Source organism: Centroberyx gerrardi, chromosome 10, assembly GCF_048128805.1.
Source record: "Centroberyx gerrardi isolate f3 chromosome 10, fCenGer3.hap1.cur.20231027, whole genome shotgun sequence".
Taxonomy (NCBI): Eukaryota; Metazoa; Chordata; class Actinopteri; order Beryciformes; family Berycidae; genus Centroberyx; species Centroberyx gerrardi.
This window is the reverse complement of record NC_136006.1, coordinates 9735992-9754688: the sequence shown is the minus strand read 5'-3', so window position 1 is coordinate 9754688 and position 18697 is coordinate 9735992.

Below are 18697 nucleotides of genomic sequence, written 5' to 3'. Positions count from 1 at the left end.
AAGTCACTTTAATATCATGTAGAGGATACACAATAAGATAAAATAGATTTTATTTTCTCAAAGACACATGATGCTACAAACAAAAAGAAAGACCAAGCTGCAGTCAATTGACGGCTCTTCTTGAGAATTTGGAATTGAAATATCTCGGCTTTGAAAATATTCTTTCATGACTTTTCCTGACCCAATTTCTGTCCAAACCAGTGTTGTTTCAAAATCACACTAGGAAATAGAAGTTAAAAATGTATTTACCCCACAGTTGGCCTTTTCTTAGACCGACAAAACCCATTGGCTACTTTTCAACACATGATATGTTAATAACAACATATGTTGTGTTAAAATGCATTGTCAGTAGCATATGTTGTGTTTTTTAAGAGTGTAGATTCCTACCTACTTCTATCTCCTAACCTTCCCTCCCTGCTTTTTATGGCTTTCATTTATTTGAGCATGAATGATGCAACTTGGAAAGAGGAAATAAATGTTTGCAGGTGAGAAAAAGAGGCCATAAGGGGCTTCTAGCATCTTATTACATATTTTTTTACTAAAAAAAAAAAGAAAACCAAAATTATGAACAGAGACACAATTGGACAAGTAGACAGAAACAACAATATCATAATATCAAAGCTGGACAAGGAGCAGAGCAATACAAAAACAACAAAATGCATGAATAACAAGTTAAGGAAAAAAAATGTTCTTAAATAGCCGTGGTGCAGATAACAAAATCAAGTGCAGGGAAACACAATTAAACGTATTGCCTGTGGGCTGCACACACATCTTGTGAGTCTCTGCAGTTCTGCCTCACCTTCTAACCTTTACAACCTTGGGCATGAACTATACAAACCACGCTCGACACGGCAGACCTTTCAGACGAGTGTGTGTGGAGGCTCCTTTAGAAAGTCCAGCGCTCCTGTTTGATTTATAATTGGAGGCGTTCAGTCCTTCAGCGGACTCTCGTTCCTTCTAATTCATGAGGTGTGATGCTTGATTTGAGGCTTAATGGTTGTGAAACAAGTCTCTCTCTCTCTCTCTCTCTCTCTCTCTCTCTCTCTCTCTCTCTCTCTCTCTCTCTCTCCCTCCCCCTTCAGAATCTGACCTTCAAAAACAAGGAATACAAGGAATCCTTTATCCTGATTAAGGTCAAGATAAAGGACATGAAATGCCTATTTGCACGATTACAGTACGCGTAAAAAAGGTCAAATTTGCATTGTCTAGCCACAACACAGCACTGCAGTGAAGGACTTGTGTGTTTTCCAGCAGATGGATGATACTGTCATGATAGAGTATGTTCCAGATAGCCGGGCAAGTGAAGCGTGGCTCACAGCGAGCTTTAACAATGAGGGATTTGATCCATCATTTCAACAATCATCCCAATGCTCAATGGAGGAGTGGTATGAATAATTAGTTCAAACGCTGACGCTTTAGTGTTCGCTCTGCTCAGCAGGGGGAGTGACACAGATGCAGCAACAACCTGCCGGGTGATTTCTCACTTCAAAAAGAGGTGCTTCATGAGGAAAAGTCAACCTCCTAATTATTGTATCTTATAAGACCACACTGATACCCTGCCATACCCTAAAAAATATCTATCTTAAGAATGTTTTAACAGAGTAAGACTGCCCAACCTCATTTTGTGACTTTTTTTTATTTCCAAATGTAGGCCAACAGTAGTAGTCTATTCCCTTGATATTGTCTTATTTTTCCTTTCTCTGCACTTTGAATCTAATAATCTAATAAGAGTAATAGTACTGGTGGTTTTAATAGTAGTAGAAGCAGGAGTGGTGATGTTAAAATATGCCTTTTTGCAGTCTGCATGCTTGTAACAGCACTGGGTGCAGCTCTACCTGTCCTGTCCTCGGGGAAGCTCCTGGATGCTTGGCTGGTCCTGGATCTGCCTCATCAATAACCTGGCCTACTGGCAGACGGTACTCACTGACTATAAAAATAACAGCAACAAATGAGATTCTTACAGAACACGACATAGATCATTAATGACTTTGCAAAGTCAATGCACTGTTTCATACTTAGATGGCCACATTACAGCCATTTTGCACTTAAAAATGCCATAAATTATACACAGGCCAACAGATGCTTTAACAGGACAGCACTAATAACATTCTGTAATGCATGCCATATCATATGCCTCAGTTTTGGCCAGCCTGGGCCCATGAAATTACATGAAATGAGCACAATTTCTTAAAATGGTGGTTCTTAAAGTCACTCTGAAATGAAAAATGACATTGCATTTATACTTTCCTTCAACTCCAGAGACCCAGGTTCAATTCCCAACTCCTGCAAAGACGTTTTCTACTGTGGGAGAAGTTTCCGTTAGCTGAACTTTTCATGTGACGAACACGTGAAAATGACGTGTCCAATTCATGCTACTGTCACAAAATTCTTTCATGTTAGAAGAACGTAATTTTCACAGTATTCGTTCGCAACACGCGATTTGCGTTTCAGAGTTCATACGAGTTTGTTTGCACACAAAACATGTCGGTCAGTTTTGCACTAAATCCTGTGCTTTTATATTTTTAAGTTATACTTTTTCAGCTCCCCCTTTTCTCTTTCTGTTTTCCATTTTGTTTACAATTTGACCAAAGACTGGACTTCTAGAACTTGTCATCACGTCATTAGCTGACCAAACACATTGTAAAACAAGGTCACCAGGTCTAATTGTGCATTCAAGTGCTGTCGGTTTATCAGGTACACAACTTTCCCACCAGGAAACAGCACTTGAACGCCCCTCCATGTCGGATGATCAAGTCGGGGAAATTGGAATTCTAGATGCAGCACAAATTGACCAAGTTGTGAAGTAGCTGTCTTTGGCCAACATGGCTGACAACAACTATTCAACTATTCAAATTTCATTGTATATGATCCATCTACCAAAATTTGACGCTGAATATAACTAGCATTACCAGTACCAGTTGCCTCTACTACCTGGGTCTTGACCACAAAGCTGTCAAAAGAGACAAAACAATATATTTTATGCTTCATCACCTCCATGTTTGTTTTTATTTCTGACCAAAAAGCTCATGAACGCACAAGTCGTGTGTCTCACTTCACAATTCAGAGAAAAGTACATCTGACTTGAGCATGAATGCGGCATTACGACCCCTGTCAGCCTCCAGGTGGATTTTGTTGTGTGTCAGTAGCAGTGTACATGTTTGTGTGTGTGTGTGTGTGCCACTGCGCACAGAGAATAGGAGAGAGGAGAATAGGAGAGAGGAGCATGGTGAAACCACACAGACCATCACCAGTCACATCACACAGCCAGTTAAGCTGCTCAATTTATCAAATGATTACATCCAGACGCGTCCAATCAGCCCACACACTCACCAGCCCACCAGGTTTCTTTCTAGGTTTTCCAATTAGCCGCCTGAATATGTTGAAGTCTAAAAACCCGAGTCATGACTTCTGACTTTTAAAACACACATGCAACATAATTAGTGCTGTTTGCCTTTGTAGGGCAGCGTAGTGTCCTGTGCACAATTGTTCCTCTTTGAGGTGCTTACACAGTAAAACACTCGGTTTGTGTCACATTGAATCACTTACAGAGTGGTTCATTTATTTACCTTGTTAATTATTTACAAAGCAAGTAAAAGCACTGTAGCCTTTCTCTGCTGCCTCTGAGTTGTCAGCCAAAGCAAAGTAGCCGTTCTTTTTCCCCCTTCTGAAAGAGTCTAGCTGGGACCGGGGTATGTCCCGAGTGGTTCTCCAGAACGGTTTCAACGCCTGCACGTCATCTCGGGATATAATGCACTCTTGTCATAGATATGAACAATAGAAGATGTCAGAGCACACTGGCTCTGTGTTTAGCGCAGTAGGCCAACGTACCTGCTGCCGAAGGCAAGATAGAGCGGCAGAGAGGGAGGGAGAGAAAGAGAGCTGGCATGGAAATCCTCCCAGATGCTCTGGCAGTGTCTTAGTTTGGGCTGTGCATGCAGGCTGCAGGGAGAGTAAAATGTATTGTGTTTGCTTTATTTGTATAGGGGTATATATCACATGCATTGGACTGCAATCTAGTTTACACTGTTTCCCAGGGGTTTAGACGGGATTTTGTTAGAGGGCAAGAATACATCTTACATATACCAGAATACATCAAAATTACATACTGCAAGTTGCATTTGTATTCTGTAATGCATATTTCAGAATACATCTAACCTAACTACACTGAATATATCAAATATCAGGGACACTGTGTTCATGAAGTACACTGATGCGGTGAATCCTGTAATCCCTTATTGATTTCCCTTATTAAATCTATACCAGTCACAGAGGAGGAGATGTAGACAAAGAGAAGCAGACGAGTTAGAGAAGGATTTTGAAGCATTGAGACACAGAAGTGAGATGTGGATCGTGCGAGAAGGGAAGACGATGTTCTTAATATTTTGTACATTCTCTGTATATTAGAGTTTACAAAGTATACAAAACTGTAAAAAAGAGACAGAAAATATAATCATCAATCAAATACATTAAAATGTGCACATTTTTTAAAAAGATAAAACTAAAATGAATGAGTGAATAAAAGTGGTATTAGCGCTGTATGTCTGTAGTATCTAGAAAGAGGAATCACAGTTGGAAATCACAGTAGTACATGATTTATATATGTGATTACATGTTTGTCTTTCTAATAGCTTTTTTATGTTTTGTGCATGAAAATGTTACATCAGTCTGAGACTCTCGGGAAAAGGAATTATCCTAATTATTATTTAGCGCACTCAACATTACCCCTGGATCAAAATCTCAATGCAGAAAAATCCAGCCTAATTCAAATTTCTAAACTATTCGAGGGAGCTGAAGAGCAATCTTGGATGTAATTAAACAGTGTGGTAATGAAAAGGCTCATAAAATGCATATTTTTGAATCAGATTAATCATTGCCTGCAAAGAGAGGGGAAGCATCTCATCTCTATACAGAACTCCCCCCTCGCTTAATGAGTGGCTTGCCACTGTAAACTTGCTGAGGAGGCTTGTGCTGTGTATCGTTTCCAGCGCTGCACACCAATAATAAGCACTGCTCTTCACTTGAGGCATGGAGAGGGGCTGGTTGCTGGCCCGTACTTAAAACCCTGAAAGCCTCATTCAGCCGGACCGTGTTGGCCTCAAAACCGGGCCTTCACCGGACCGCTCGGCTTCGGACTGCCAAACTGTGCCCACAATATGCCCCGAGAGAGGAGGAAATGGACAAATCACCGCTCTTTTGTTTTGTTAGTGGGTCGTTCCGCTGGGGACATGCTTGGCTGGTGGATTGCCAAGATTCATTAAAGCCCCTGCTTCGCATTCCTGCACATCTTCTGGACATGAGCAGCTTTGTTTTTGTTTTGTTTTGCACACTGTTGGTTTTCCCCCTGCTGCTTCTTTTCTCTTTCTCTGTCTTTCTTAGTCTTTCTATGGCTCTCTCTCTCTTTCTCTCTCTCTCTCTCTCTCTCTGCTGCTTTATCTGCCTTCTCTCTAATACTCTGCAGGTAACATGCTCTGAAACACCCAGGTAAGGGGACATCGAAAAGGGAATAACTGCAGAAAGAGCAGAAAATTGCCCTTGTTGGTCCCTTAAGTAAGGCTAGGAAATTAGATTGCTATGGTGATATACCTCCATAGCTGCCAGAGAGGCCTCCACTTAGCAGCTTACCAAACTGAGCAGGTATCGACCATTCCCCTTTGGGCGACCGACTTACCTCAGCCCTTGCCTCCCGATGACAAAATCAAAACACATTAGGACTCGGGGCATGTGAGCAGTGGAGAAGAAGGCCAATTCCACCAGGACTACTGGAATGGCCTGCAGAATGAATGACAGCCGTGATTGGTGGCCCGTTTTTTGTTTTTTTTTGTTTGTTTTTCCACCACTTTCCCCATTTTTGGTCAACATTTAGAATGAGAATAGCCATAGGGTGAAAAGCCTTCAGCAAGGAAATGTGTTGAAATGTATTTGTAGATGCATTTCTCATCCGCTGCGTTGTCATTTCATTTCCCCAAAGATGATTTTCTGCTGGCCAGTGTGCAGATATTGCTGCAGGCCATTTTTTTTTTTTCCCCCAACACACAATACACAACGTGGGCCAGCTTTCCAAAGGCTTGATGAGCTGTCATGAAGTTGTCACTGTAATGGGGCTCAGACTGACCCATACGTTTCTAGCCGCCCATTTTTCAGAGCGCTTAAGCAACATTTGGCAAAGAAAACAGTCTATTTTCCACTGTAATCTTCCTCACTGTTCTTCTCTTTGCAAAGGGCGCCTCGACTGTGCTACAGTAATTTTGCAACTTCATCCTTAAACCAAGGTGCATGAACAGAAAATAACTAGAAAGGGAAAAAAAATCAGCTACTCTTGGAGACAGATGGATGCTCTTCAAAAAAACTTTTAGTGATGCTGTAAAAACCAATGTGTTTCGGCAGCATGCCCTCGTCAGGGTTGCAGGGTTACATAAAAAAGAACAATGGAGCTTAAATTCCTCTCTAAAAAGGCCAACACAGGTGAAACGGCCGCCTGATTAACAACAGACCAATCAGAAATGAGGTCACAGACAGTCTTAGATCTTTTTCTGAACACATGACAAAAGCATGAGCCTATTGATAAATAACACAAAATATAAAAAGTACAGACTATAAAAACATCATTCACATTGAGGTCTTCATTCATTCCATCAGGGTACAGACTTGTAAAATGAAAAATCCAAATTACACACACACAACTACACTAAAGCAGACGTAAGTCAAATGGTCATCAACCTGAATTAATTTGCATATAAACCTTCTTGGCAGCTGGATTCCACTGTATGTGCCGGGTGTTAGGTGGAAATTACACGTGTTGATTATGCAGGTTTTCCTCTACTATCAAGCAGGTCTAATGACGGCGGACATGTGGAACAGAATTTACGACAAACAGTGTTTCATCGCAAATCCCGCTTTGTGTTTCTTCCCCTAGACGGAATCTTAATGGTGTGAGCGCAAATTTCTTTTTGATGAAGTCTTATATGGTGTGATTACTCCTTTAATGAGGCAATCTGTCGGCACCCTGCTGGAAAACGCGCTCATGATAGTGTTAATGCTTACTAATGTGGACCACATTGCCGTTCACCTAATTAGACTCCACGCTAACATCTAAGGTTTCCGTACGGGGTCTTAGTGGAGCGATGTGGTTTCTGTTGGGATCTGCTGACGAGACGCTTCTTCTGCATTCTGCCAGGTTCAGTTTCTGACTCTGTTCTCTTAAAGCTCCAATCTATTTTATTTTATTATTCCACAGTTATGAGTGTATGTGGAAAGATTCTTGAACGGCTGGAATTGCAGATGGAAAACACCTTGATATTTTGAATATTATCATTTTTCTTTGACAGGCACTTGTTATCATGTAAGGAAAAAGAATCAATTTGCTTTTTAACTACCTTAAAAATGAGCAAAGAGCAAAACAGCCGCATATCAGAGCCAGCAGTGTTTCGTAATCGGGGAAAAACCAACCTCACTCATCTCTGAGCACAATGTTTTGTCTAGATAAAACGTCCTTCAGATTCCCTCGGAGGCTTGGCAATCTATCTAGAAAGCTCTTCATATTTTGTCTGGCGCATCTTGCTGGGCAGGAAGAAAATCAATGGCTAAGCTAAGTAATGAATTCCTATTGGCCTGCAGCAACCGTGGCACTGGCACTACCAGCTGTGCATCCTGGGTAGCGAGGGTCTCCCGAATGATGTGCTGGAAAACAATTTCGCTCCTCACGGATGAGCCATAATTCACCCGTTAAAGACCACTCTCTCCATGACATCCTTATCAATACAGCATTATCCCCCCCTGGCTACCACTTCCTGATTTGACTCTGGACAAATTAATTTTTGTTACAGAGTAATTCATCATTTCTTCGGCAGTTAGGAAGAGGAAGCTTTCATAACTGACAAGAGTAATGTTCCCCTTTTCACACAGATCCTCAACTGCCCTTTTCAGTAACTTCATTTTCTTTGTCTGGCTGTTTGAGGATTTTTAAACACTTTCCTGTGCATAACTGTGAAATTATGGAAAGCCAGTTGAGCGAGCAGCCAAGTTGTTGGACACAGTAGACTGGACACTTAGGGCACATGGCCTTCAGCCAAAGAACAGGAGCCTACATCACCAAGCATTCAAATTTAACTTCACAACACAAATCTTAATTCCATCTTTTCTTCCAATGGCATACATAAATTCATACAGAATCACTGAAAGTCCACTAATTGGCACTATCATTACGATTCACGACCTTTTCTTTTGATGAATTGTCACTGTGCTCATAGCTCCCATGTATATCAAGGCATTACATTACAATGTACACCTTATAAAGGCATAACTTATGATTTTACTTTAAACTGTCCCACATGTGATTTTGGATTTAAGTTCCAAGTTTTTGAACTGTATAGTAAGTAGGGCTGGGTATCGTTTAAAAAATTACGATACCAGTACCAATACCAGTACCCTTAAAGTGATACTGATACCAATAGAGTACTTCATTCGATACCTTTTTTTTTTTATGTTTTGGTGGCATTTCAGCACGCTGAACTGCCAACTCCGTCACATACACCGCGCTCGACTTCGCCACCACAGACTGTATGGGTTGTAGCTGCTGCGGTAGTGGGCCAATCACACGTCGCATTAAATCGAAGAACGCTTGTGGTGATTGGCTGCGAGCAAAACCATACAAATAGTAATTTTTTTTCTAGATCTGTGTACAAAAAGTATCGAATGCAGGTATCGTTTGACTGGAGAAGTTTCGATACTACTTGGTACTGGGTTATTTCGGTCGATACTTTAAAGGTATCGAGTACCGATACCCAGCCCTAATAGTAAGTCAAGTCAAGTTTATTACCTCCGCCAAGGACCGTACATGTATTCGGTGCCGTTTGTTTGTTTGTTTGTCTGTTTGTCAGCAGGATTACGGAAAAACTACTGGCCCGATTTTTGTGAAACTTTGTGGAAGGGTGTAGCATGGGCCAAGGAAGAACCCATTAAATTTTGGAGTGGATCCGTATATGGGTTGCGCTTGCACATTTGCATATCATAGAAGACTGGACTATTGGCCTTGGCGGAGGTCTGCGCTCTCCGTGTGCCCTTCTAGTTTGTATAGCCCTTGTATAACCCACAGTTATAGTCTCAAAGGGCTTCACAATACCCACATTATGAGGCAAATTATGCACATTATGAACTCTATGAAAACAGTAAATGAAAGCGACACCCACTATCTTTAGACCCTCAATGAGAACAAAGAAAGACTCCCATGAAAAATAAATGGAAGAAGCCGTGGGAAGGGCCTCACAGAGAGGGATCCTGCCACCGGGACGGTCAGGCAGGTGTGCAACGTGTGCTGACAGCGGGCAAACAAAGATTAAATATTGATAACAGAATGGAACATAAGCAAAATACACAGAATAAACACAAAACAAAACAACGCTTGGCTGAACATGTGGAGCCAACACGGTCACCTCGACATTAAGGTCATCACACAAGGTGGACGCCTGGTGCAGAGAGACGTCCGCTCCGCCTCGCCTCGGTCACCATGAGCAACAAACAACCAGCGGCGGAGGTGAGGAGGGAGGAAGAGTGGAGGACCACAAAGGCTGCTGATACTGCCAAGCTGCAGCCACAACCTGAAATGAAAAGAAAGAGGAGAACTCAGTCACTTCGTCCCACTCACACAAACAGACACACACACACACACCAACATGAATGAACAGGAGGACACACACCGGGAGAACATTACACACAAACTAAATTCTCACTGGCAGCAACCTGAACTAGTGCTAACAAACTAGTAAGTCCATCAGTCATAATATGCCATGGAAACCTAAAGAATTAAATGAAAACAAAGATTGATTGATTGATTGATAGATAGATAGATAAGAGAGATGTGCTTACCTCACGATTCGATACGCGATATGGGATTCACAATTCAATACAACCATGATACGATGTAATAAATAAAAGTTATGTGCAGAATTACGTTTCTGAGCACATTTCTGAGCCACAAATCTGTCTAGCAATGGCACTGGCTTGTAAACAACAATTTAAAAATTTAATTACAAAGTGTAAATAATAGAATTTGGATGGAGAGCTTGTGAATGTGTGATGGGCAAGCCGTCTCATTTGTGATTACTACAGCAGAATAAAATGTAGCTAATATCTCGATTCATTTCTCTGGCCCCACGATACGTATTGTCACTTTTTTTGCATTGTGATATAATGAATTTTGATATATTGTCCCATCCCTAATAGATAGATAGATAGACAGACTTTTATTGTTCTCATAGAAGAAAATAGGTTATCACAGTGTGGAATAAAAACACATAAAAAACACATAAAAAACACATAAAAAAACACATAAAAACTGGAATCCCCACCACAGCACAGCACACAGCTCATCCACAGAACCCCATCCAGACCGCAGGCAGCATCGCCCACAGCATGGCAGGGAAGGATTTATGGTTATAGTGGCGTGTGTCGTCCATGATGGTGTTATTAGGGCGGTTTGCTGAGAACAGTTTGTTGCAGATCGGGGACCTGTAGCTGCAGCCAGGTGGGAGGAGGGTGACTCCTGGGTTAAGGGGCTGTTCAGGATCATGTGCTGTGAGTAATTCGTCTGCGACCGCGTCGGTGTTGACGTGTCAGAGGTTGGCAGCAGCGAGTCCGCCGATCTTCTATCTTGCGGAGGATGTGACCTCGCATGGAAAGTATGTGATCTTGATCTATTGGCTAAATTTCATATCCACAAAGGCAAGTTTTCTAGTTGGAAACCTCTTTTTTCTCTGTGTTCATTAAGGAATCTGAACGATACATATTATAAACTATAACATTTTAATCTCATTTGAAAGCTGTAAGAACTTTTCGATGTTTGTAATTCTTTCAAAGTGTTTGTATAAATCTCCACCCTCTGGCTTTTCTTTCATATTCTTTTTTGTTTGTTATGAGCGAACTGTATTGTTGTATACTGTTCTTATATAGCTGTGTTTTGTTAAATAAAATGTATTATTTAACAAATAAACACATCGGTTCACGGTTCATCGGTTTGATGAGTTTTAGAGAAAATACTCTGCTTTTGTGGAATATTTTTGCAGAAATCTCCAAGTGTCTTGGCACACAAAAATTAAAACCCAAATAGGATTTTGTTGTGTTGTTGTGTTGCATGTGCAATCCTCGCCACTTTCCATATACTTCCTCCTCCTCCTCCCCCTCAAAAGGAGAAAAATGGTGAGGTGTGAAATTGTGAACCACTCAGAGCAAAATGTGCTCATCTATCTTATCAGCTGACCCATTTTTAATGGGATTTCTGCTTCCATGTGTTCCAGATGTGGGCGTCATCCTGTGTAGTGAACACATCCGGTCATCCCCCACTGGCAGCAGATTAACTGCTCACCACCGCCTCCCATCTGCACACATACAGATACATATTTAATCACATATGCATATACTTACTCGCTTTAACACGCGTGTGCACATACACATGCAATCAACCAAAACACACATACACACAAACACACACATGTAGACTCGTGCACACAGATACTTATTCTCTTTAACATGCAAACCTAAGCCTAACTTTAACCAAAGTTATTTTAGTTGACTATTCTCTACCGTTAGCTAATCTTTTCATTTGACAAACAGGTGAAAATGCCATTTCCAATTCATGGTACTGTCGCATAATCCTTTCATTGTGGAGGAACCTAATTTTCACATAATTTGTGTCCACAACATGTAATCTGCGTTTCTGAGTTCACGCTCTATTTCCTCAAAATTTATTAGACAGTGTAGGAACCTAATCTTAATTCTAATATAATATTAACCTTAAACCCAAGTCCTAACCCTAAATTACCTCCCTGAAAAAGTGAGGACCGGCAAATTGTCCTAATTTTTAATTCTTTGTGAGGACATTTGGTCTTCACCGGTCAAAACCATCTCCATTTACTTACAGTTTGACCTGCAGAATGCTTTGCTGCTTGATTTAAATGTGATTAGAACCAAAACCTCCATGATTGCCTATTGGAAATATGCTCCAGTTATGACGCTCCCTTTGATCGATACCAATAATAATAATAGGCAATTACAGTTAAGGGCCTTTTACCTTATATGTCAATCTCTATAATGAACTATTGATTTATTGTTTTCCTTTTGATTTTCTAAATGAATGGTTAAATGAGGTCACAGTCAAATCTGTGTGGTCAGTATAGGCCTCAGTTACCGTAACATTGATCAAGAGTTTGGGCTATTGTGTGTTTGTGCACATTTCCAAATTTGTAATTATGCTAAGAGCAAAATGCCATTATCTGCCTAAGTTGGATGAGTAAATTCAATAACTCTTACGAATAGAACACACACATAAGCCCACACACACACACCTACACACACACCCACACACACACATTCCCTCTGTAAACAGCTGCTCAGTGATATATCCCAGAACCGAGTGCTAAACGCCGCGTCTTAAATCATTGATTCTACTGCTGCCTACATCTATAAACTCCATACACTTATATTTTATTTAAGACTTTCCGGGGCAAAAATGAAACACATAGGAGTCTGCAGTGCTCACACACACACACATGGATATTAAAGCAACGTGCAGCAGCTACCCACCATTACTGAGATGAGAAGTCATCTATTTGTGGCCTTTGATCTTGTGTTTTTCTACATCCTGTTGGTGCACAGAGCTGGATAATGAATCAACGACAACGCTGCTGAATAATATATCTATGCGTGAATTCAATATTTTCGGAGTTACTTCTACTTCGTGGCAAGGAAATATGAGACAAGCTGTCGCAGAAAAGCTCCAAGCCGCAGCAGCTGAGTTGAAACAAACCCGGCTCACAGTCTGACCGACGGATCTGTGACTGTTTGTGTGTGAATCAACCTCAAAGTCACTCCGGGTTCCTCACGTGGCCTTGATACTGCAATCCAGTCATGCAGAAACTCACTTTATACATTACAGTTGAGATATTTCAGTTGGCAGAGATAGTCATGGTCACTGCGCTTGTTAAAATAGCTGTACACATTACAGTTTAATGTGATATACATTACATAGACATCGAAAGACTCAGCTGTACTGTAGTTGCTCAATGTCCACGAACCATGATGGCCTTTAGGGCGGTCCCAGTGTGCTTCCTCATTTCCCAGCACAGGCAGTGCAGCAAGGGCAAAGCACAGCAAAGTGTAGCTGCAGATAAAGAGCAATATTAAGGTTTTTCATACTACACATTTTCCACACCAGAGCAAGAAAAGGCAAAATTGAAAATGCTTCCATAGTCCCTCCAAGGCATTTGAAAATGCAGCTTAGACCCGGTGTGACTTATGTTTATGAGAGGGGGGTAAAAGCCAGGGCACTGAAAAGATTTACACTGTGTAGTATCCAAGTTATTATACTACTGTATACTGTAACTAGACCCTGGACTTTGTTGTGACGAGGGCCACCATGAGCCTGTAAAAGTCCTCAGCTAGATTTGATTTTGTTGCCCCTCACAAGATCTATGACAGTAGTCAAAGCAATTATCACACTGACCATGAGTCAGTTTTACTGCTACATCAAGAATCAAAGATAATAACAAAGTTCAGTGCTGAATATCACAAGGGACAGGCTGCAACCAGGAACCAGCCAATAGATTAATTCCCAATTTTTGGATTACGTACATTTTATGTTACAGACTTGGTTTTTACTCCCTTTTTTTTTCCCTGAAATAAATGTATATTTACCAAAACCAACAGTATATATGGGTACATTTCAATGATTATCAGTGTGCATTTTCAGCATTAACATTGAGTGGTATACTGACCTGACTCTTCAAAGCGCTCTGCTAAATACGATGCAAAGCCCATGAAAAGTCTGCAGCATCTTATATCAACACACTGGAACCAGGTTTACCATAGAAGCAGGCTAAAATTAATGTGGAAGAAACTGCAAGTAATTAGGAAGCTTGAATTAAGTTTATCTCACCACAAACCCTAAGTGAAAGTATGTCAGATATTAGGAAGATGAGGAGAACAACACTGAGTTAGAGGCCTCCTGGGAAATAATTGTGGAGCCACTGTGCATGCAGGCAGAGCATGTAATTGAGGAAACCATGTTCTTCACTTTACGCAATGCCTATGTTTTTAGCTGTCGATGGATTTCCTTCTAAAGAAAGCTGCCATTTTATCGTTCTAGAGCTCTTTAATTAGCTTGTTTCATCACCACATGCCTCTCGTGCATAGATTCAATATTGGGCTAAAAGGTTTCTCCAAACACACCAGTAAAGGGCACAGTCACAGCTGGATGCGGATGTGTTTTAGCTCTCAGTACACTAGAAGGGCATCACATGGCCTCACAGAGCTGCGTGGACAGAAAGCTCGCTGCTGTTGGTGTCAAGCAAGAGAACCTGGTCCATAAACTGAAGCAAAATAACAGTGAGCTGCTCTAATCCTCTGGCAACTAGCATGCCTTTAGCAGAGGTGCATAGGCAGGCGCTGCTAGCCAGAACACCTGATTCAGCAGGCTTGGTAGCCAAACGGCTGAAAGGAGTCTATACAATTGGTTGGAAGAACATCATCCTATTATCATAATGTGATAATGAAAGAGAAACTGGTTCCAGGAATGTGCAGAAATGCACTGTATTCAGGCACTGCTTTGTGCCTTGTTAGCCATTGTTGGTGGCTTTAAACAGAGTTTGTGATATCTCTGATATTTTCTGTGGAATTCTCGCTGTAATAGTGAAATTTGAATTTGAATGGGGCAAATGTTTATGCGGTGTAAACCTCTGTAAACTCAGTTCACACAGTAAATGTCCACTGCTCAGCATATTGTTAAAGCCTTCACCTACAATGTAAAGGCCCGATCCAATAGTATATGTCACAAAATGCATTTCATGTGTTTATGTGAAGGAATGAGCTAATAAAATGTCTAGTCAAACAGCCAATGTTCTAATTTTAGCAGATTTTTCAGTGTCTTTTTTTAATTATTTTTTAAATTTTAGCAGATTTTTCAGTGTCTGTTCCCTCCCTTTCACATTTACATCATAACATATGTGGGGGAGTTAATCTGTTCTCCATGCATGCAGAGACAATCTCTGCTCTAAATGTATCGCATGTCTGGGACCATCTTAGATTTACTTATTACATGGCGGCTTTTATTCCCCAGATTATCACGCTGACTGATGGAGAATGCTTTTAGTCTGGGGAGGGAATTCTCAGGCCTGCAGGCCTCTGATAACAGCAACATAAACTGGCATCTTCTTTAAAGAGAGTCAATTAAAATTAAAGAGATGGGTGTTCTAAATAAATCCCTGGGACAGATGGCTTGAACTTTGATTGATGGCTCTTACTGACTCTGTAATGATTAGCACTTTTATAAAGAGCTAATCTGTAATCTAAACAAAGACTGACTACTGAAAGCCTAAATATAAGATAAGATTAATTATATTATTATATTATATAAGATAAGATTTAAGATTGCAGACATATTTTTCTTTCTTAAATTGACTGAAAGAGCTTTTGATACAGTAGATAACTGCAAACCTGCCTATCTATCTATCTATCTATCTATCTATCTATCTATCTATCTATCTATCTATCTATATATCCATCCATCCATCCATCTATCTATCTATCTATCTATCTATCTATCTATCTATCTATCTATCTATCTATATATCCATCCATCCATCTATCTATCTATCTATCTATCTATCTATCTATCTATCTATCTATCTATCTATCTATAAAACATCAACGGTGCCAAAAAGATTTCAACACTGCTGGACCAAAGGTTGAGCATTCAACAGTGCAGCCACACTGGTCTAGGCCAACAACCTGAGGTTAAATTGGAAGGTTAGAGGTGGAGGATCTCTGCTTATGATTTTAAATTGACGTCTGTAGGGTCGTTCACCTCTCCCTGTTGCGGGTGCAGGACAATCTAACAACAGGGACTTTTCGCTGCCCCATTTAGATGGGTTTGCCACTTCAAATACATTGTCTTCGGTTATTGCCTCAGACTGAAAGTAGGGCTCACAACAACTTGTCCCCCATTGTGCTCCAGTTAGGAGCACAATAATGAGGGTGATAATATCTGCAACACTCTCCAGCTCGGGGATGGAGATTTGATTTACATGCATCTGTCCTCTGGGTCTGGCTGTTGATGTTCACACTGCAGGACTTCATGCTCAGTTCATGCTCTGATTTTTTTTTAATTCTTTCTGGATTTTTTTGGATTATCTATTCTAGGATGTAACCCATATCCAATACCAATATGAACTGACAGCGACGCCGGAAAGACGCGCGTGCAGAGTAACAGTAACAACAGACGTCACTTCTATATTTGTACCTGCTCTTCTCCCGCTTGTTTCAAACATATCTCGGTTGTGGATTGTTCCTTCTGGTTTTGACTGAATTGAGGCATCTCCCAAGATACCAATCAAGGCGACTGTTGTGCTTTTTTTTCCCATTGTTGTGTCTCGTTGTCTTCCATGCTAGCGCTGACTCAGCCAAGCTGCTGTGGGCACCAAAATTATAGCAATTGTCTCAGGCAAATGATGAAAGATTTATTTAGTCAGGACAACACAGACAAATTCAGATTTGAATTTGCAAATTCCTGGAACCAATTTCAAATACAAGTCGCATGTAGGTCACAGGCTTCAGGATCAGATTTTGTACCACAAAATCGTCGCGATCCAGATCAGAAATGAAAAATGCAACTCCATGCAGCTTTTTGATGTTCACACAGATTAGAAAACATCAGATCTGTGTCACATTTGCTGATCATTTAATGCTCTCCTGAAATCCATGACTGTATAGATTGAATTCAGTCAGACCCATTGGAAAACAGTAGTGATAGCAATGATGATGTTGGAATTAAACACATGATTTGCATATAGCACTGCGTCTCAAAGCTATGCCTACATGGAATAAGAACAGCGCTGATGCAAATTTAAATACTGATTAAGGTTTTAAAAAGTTGTTTATGCAGCTCTGTTCATATAGCACTGACATAGATGTTAGATTCTTGTCTTTTCCTTTCACCAAATCCCTTCAACATTCTCATATTCTGCCATTGCCACTGTGTTAGTACCTCTCCATTCTTTAATGATTCATGAGGGGCCATTTCTTTGCATAGTAAAGCAATTACGATCTTGCTGGCAGGTTGAGCATGCAGCACTGCACTTGTCTTGCTGCGCTCTGCGAAGAGAGTAATGTTAAAAACCCGAACCTATCTGCATGCTCAAACTTAAAACTCATGGCCGTCTCCCAACCTGCAGGCAACAAAAACATCTTTTGAAGACAGCATGAAGTAAATGGAATTCATAGCGACATGTTTTGGGTTTTGAGAATGAGATCACATTTTCGCAGTAACAAGCATCAAGTCATATTTAGAAGCAAAATTTAAACATTTATCATATTTTGACTGTTTATTACCGGTTAAACCCTGAAGACACAGCAGAGATCTTCTTTCTCAAATTTGGTCTCAGGTTTTTCCTTCGATCTGGATCCTCTCTCAACCTAGAAGCAAAAAAGAGAGGAGGGAATCATTGATGGGAGGAAGGCATGACAATGCATGCAATCACAGTGAAATTTTTAGCCAATACCATCGTACAAAGTGGGTGAAGACTGCCACAGCACAGTTCCCTAATGGCCGCTTTCTGTGACATCAATACTCCCATCTTCTCTCAAGAAAGGAAATGCATGGAAAAAGGCTCTACTTCTGAAGCGACCCTGTACCTCACATCACTACTGGATTTCAGATACAACAATTATGGCACCAGATCACAGGATTGGCTCGTTTTAAATACGCTGGGCATAAATTCTGAACTTGGCAAGATTTATTTCTGCTACCATGCACCTTATAAATGGAACAGACTGCAAAGCAATTAGAGTTTCTTGTCCCCTTCAATAATTTTACAGCAATAATATCTCATAGTTTGTAAGTCGTTTGCAATTGCTTTTCATAATGTATGTCCCTGGATGTTGCTGACTGTTTGAATGCTGGAGTATATATGCATTTTGTATTTTCTCATTTTTTTATACAGGTTTTCTCTTGAAAAACAGATCTCGATCTCAATGAAACTACATGATGAAATAAAGTATTAATGAATATGAAAAATTCTCAACACCTACTAGGTTCCAGTTCCTCCTGCTGAGGAAAGGGGTTTTGGTATTCTGCTCCCTTAGGGGGCAGCTTGAATGTGTACAGTTTTCAATCATATTCCCACAGTATTCTAACTGGACATCTTAAAGATACTGATCAAACACACACTGTATACTTTGAAGCCATGAGAAAGTGTCTCTTAATAAAGCTTATAAGCTTAGGGATGTAAGCGATGCACAGAGCTAGTAAACAAAGGCCAGCTCATTCCACAAAGAAGAGACAAAAATATGACATGGAGCCTGTATACTTGAAAGAATAACAGTCTTAATACCTGTTGTTAGCTGAAAGTTAAAGCTGACATACTGGAAATAAGCAATTATGCCTCTCATTTTCTCAGTTTAATTCCAAAAACAGACCATACGACAGCTTTCTTTTTCTTGTCGTCCGTGCCAAGGACCTTGAAATATAATATTGAAAGGCAAGCGTGGCAATTCTCTGCTAGTGCACCTTTGTACATTAGTCATTTCACTGGAGATTTCCTCTGACGTCTCTGCTGATGAGCTGCAACAATGATGGATATGTAGATCTGTCCTTTGCTCTGCTCTTTATGTGGTGCCTCATTTCACCAGATGGAAATAGATAGATTTGGGGTGT